At 45.5% G+C, this 4,110-nt stretch overlaps 1 pseudogene; it reads right to left on the bottom strand.

The window, feature by feature from the left end:
* Positions 1 to 1,021: 1,021 nt before the first annotated feature.
* Positions 1,022 to 1,885, bottom strand: LOC104984292 (annotated as a pseudogene).
* Between the last annotated feature and the right edge of the window lie 2,225 nt (positions 1,886 to 4,110).

Here is a 4,110-nt window from a genome sequence, read left to right as displayed (position 1 = left end):
TGCCTATTTCCTTTCCCAGGCTATGGACGTTTTTAGCCATTATTTCTTCAAAGATACCTTCCGACGCTTTCTCTCTCATTTTTCCTCTGAGATTCCTAGAATCTGAATGTTGGTCCACTTGATACTGTCTCATATGCCACCTTCACCCTTTTTCATTCTTTTTTCTTTTTTCTGCTCTGATTAGGTGGGTTCCAGTGGCCCTGTTATTAGAGTTTGCTGATCCTTTCTTCTGTATTTTTCAGTACAGTTACTGTGTTCTTTAGTTCTGTGATTTCTTTTAGTGCTTTCTTATATTTTCCATCTCTGTTGAAATTCTCACTTTGTTCATTCATTCTTCTCCGAAGCATGATGAGTGTCTTTATAACCATTATTTTGAACTCTTATCAGGTAAATCACTTATCTCTGTGTCATTAAGGTCTTTTTGAGGTTTTATCTTGTTTGTTAATTTGGAACATATTACTCCATTTTCCTTGACTCTCTGTGTTGGTTTCTGTGTATTAGATAAAACGGCCACTTTTCTCAGTCTTGAAGGTGTGATCTCGTGTAGGAGATGAACCTTATTATTCAACCCCGCCCTAGCTCTTGGTTGTGTCTTAAACCTTTGTGATTGTCCAGACTGTCTATTCTTAGTGGCTCCCAGGAGCTGAGGCTGTACCAAGACTTGTCAGTGTTCCAAAGGGGAGGATCCTGGTCAGTATCTAGATGCAGGCTGATTGAAAGCCAGACTCTTTGGCAGCAGCATTTAAAGTATATAAATATACCTCTTTTGGAGAAGGCTGAGAGATGGGCATTCTCTGCTCCTTTTTCACTGAGCCCTGGGTAGTAGCCAGTGAAGAATTGTTTCTTTGTTTGCTACCATCCTGTTGAAGCTGTGAGCACAAGCCCCACTGGCTACCAGAGCCAGCTATCAAGGAATGTGTCCTCTGGGCAACAAACACAAAAGCTAGGCAACAGACATGTACACAATCTCTTCTATTCTTTTCTTTCAAAACAGTTTATTTTCTGTCTACCTATTTCCACTTTACGAGTTTGTAGAAGAGCTTAAGACCACTGCTGCCCATCCAGTGTCCTGAGCAGTGGGAGCTGCAGACCAGTCTTCAGTGGCAGGTTGGAATGCTCCAGTCTCAAGTGGGGAACTGCTGAGTAGGCTCTGAGGGCACCAGTGTGCCTTCAGACCAGTCTACCACCTCAGGTTGAACAGCAGTGAACTCCAGAGCTGGAGTGATCCATTCTCCCTGAAATTCCTCCTTGGTCACAGCCTTCTCAGCTGTTTCCTGGTCTTCCTTTTCAGTCTCTCCAGGATCTCTGTAGAAGTAGAGATCAGGCATGACCTCCCATGGGTGTTCACTGGGGATTGTGCCATGCATGTGCAGAACTTTCCAGGTGAGCACCCCCCACATCAGACCCACTGAGTGAGCTCCCTGGTTGTTGCATGGGATAGCAGTGTCCACATAGCACAGAGGACAGTCTGTGTTACACAGAACAATGATAGGCAGGTTAATGTAGAGCCTCTCACAGAAGCTGACAGTCAGCCCTGAAACCAGTGAGCACCAGATGTCTTTGCTCTTGGAAGGCCATCAGGATCTGGTTAGAGAAGGAGCCCGGAGTGAGTGGCCAGAAATAGGAGTGGCTCCAGTGGCTGCAATAAACTTCCTGAAGGATGTGACACTGACATCAGCTGAGTTTTTAGTGACAACAGTGGCACAAGCTGCCAAGAGAAGCTTCTCTGAAGTTCCCTTCAGATTTATGATGCCATCACTTTTCCTTTTGTAGATGTACTGTTCCATTTGGAAGTTAAGGTGGACACCACCCAAGTGGGTTCTCGCAGGAATTTGAGGATATCCTCCTCCTTCATTTGCAGTACATCAAAGGTTCCAGGTATCATGAAAGTTTCCCTTTAAGTTACGCTGGGAATCCAGAACAATGCCATATGGACCCTGTCTGGATAGCACAGAAAAGCCACAATTTCCTTTCTTGGAGACAGCAATGACCTCAAGCAGGGCAGAGAGCAGGCTTGAAGATGGCACCCACCAGCCTCCCTGGTCTCTGGAGAGGATTGCACTCAGCCCCATAATGTGTGTGTGTGCTCAGTTGTATCCAACTCTTTGCAACCCTATGGACTGTAGCCCATCAGCCTCCTCTGTCCATGGAATTTTCCAGGCAAGAATACTGGAGTGGGTTGCCATTTCCTCTTACAGGGGAATCTTCCCAACCCAGGGATCAAAACTGCTTCTCTTGGGTCTCCGGAATTAGTAGGCAGATTCTTTTACCACTAGAGCTGCCTGGGAAGACCCTAGATACAAGTTTAATTAGAACTCTGCTCTTTAGGCTAGAGCCATGAAGGTCAGTCAATAGGCCCCTTTCAAAGAAAGAAGGGGGTTAGTTTCAGTCTTCTGGGTCTGCTCTGTGCCCTGGTGGCAGCTGGCCAAAAACTATCCCTCTGTTTGTCCCAGTCCCCTGAGACCTACAAATATGAGTCCCCCAGGGCATCCAGGGACATCCCTTGCTGTCAACCACAGAAACCAGGGCACCAGATATGAAAACCAGGAAACCAGATGTGAAAACTGGGGTACCAGATGTGTACAGCTCCTCTCTGGGAGGTCTGTGCCCTCTGGAACATGGCAGAGGACAGTGTGAGGATGGTGCCTGCCCTCCAGGCCTCTGGGAAGGGTTACATCTCTATAGACATGTTATTTGGAGCCTGCCCCTCAGGCTTTAGCTGTGGAGATGAGCTGACAGCCCTTGGTCTGCTGTCTCTGCTGTGTCTGTTAAACCCTTTCTCCATTTGTTACAGCCCTGTGGGACCCACGAGCATCAGCCCACCAGCTAGCAGAGTCAGGCAATCAAGAGGTGTCTCCTGGGTGGCAGCTGCAAAAACTGGGTGTCAGATGAGGGTGCAAGCTCAATAGTGGCAGCGTGGAGTGAGGCAGAGAGTGAAGATGGCCCCTACTGGCCTGCAGAGAGGGCCGTCTGAACACCAGAGGGTGTCAAGCTAGAGGCCGGCCCCTCAGGCCGATGCTTCAAGATCAACAAGCCTCTTTCACAGAAAGTCTGGGCTCTTTTCAGCCACTGCCCCTGCACCCTGGGAGCAAGTTCATGCTGCTCTTCAAGAGCTGTTTCCCTTCAAGATCATGCCCTTCAAGATCATGACAGCCTCATGTATCTTGTAGATAGCTCCAGTGACTTTCATAGTTAGATGTTTTGAGGGCTCATTTCCCAAGTGCAAGTCTTGAAAGTATGGGTGCCAGATGTGGGTTCAGACCCTTCACTTCTCAGGGGGAAGCTTTGGGATGGGAGTTCCCTCTCAATTGTGGGTCTCCATGCTGAGCGTGGGGTGTATGGTGAGACTGTGTCTCAGCATCTCGTACCCACTTCGATGTGTTTTTTCTCACTCACCCAATGTACTAAGAGTTATTTAGACAATTGTGAGATCTTTTCTTTTTTTTTTTTCAGAGGAAATCATTCCATATGTAGCTATAGACTGTGTGTCTATGGTAGGAGGAAAGTTTGGGATCCTACTATGTGACCATCTTGAACCAGAGCTTCAAAATTGAAGACCTTTGTTTTTCATAGGATACTATCAAGAAAGTGAAAAGACAACCCACAGGATGGAAGAAAATATTTGCAAATCATATATTTGCTAGGAAACTTGTGTCCAGAAAAGAGAAATAATTCCCAAAATTCACCAGTAAAAAATGAGTAACCTAATTAAAAATAGGCAAAGGATTTAAATAGACTTTTCTATAGAAGAAAAAATAAACAAATGGGTAATAAGCACATGTTGTTCAATGTCATTCTGGAAACATGGATCAGACTGCAATGAGAGGCCACTTCGTTCTCACTCAGATATGCAAAAAAAAAAAAAAAAAATACAAAAAATACTGGCAAGGATATGGAGGAGCTGGAATTCTCACGCACTGCTGGTGGGAATGTCAAATGGTGCAGTCACTTTGGAAGACAGTTTTGTAGTTCCTCAAAAAGTTAAATATAGGATTGCCTTATGGCTCAGAAATTCCACTCCTTGATATATACACAAAAGATTTGAAACCAGGTACTAAAACAAACACTTGTACATGAATGTTCGGAGCAACATTATTCATAATAGACTGA

The sequence above is a fragment of the Bison bison genome, unplaced genomic scaffold (genome assembly GCF_000754665.1).
Source record: "Bison bison bison isolate TAMUID 2011002044 unplaced genomic scaffold, Bison_UMD1.0 scf7180017863977, whole genome shotgun sequence".
NCBI classification, from domain to species: Eukaryota; Metazoa; Chordata; class Mammalia; order Artiodactyla; family Bovidae; genus Bison; species Bison bison.
The sequence above is the reverse complement of the archived record's forward strand: the minus strand, read 5'-3'. Positions and strand labels throughout refer to the sequence as shown.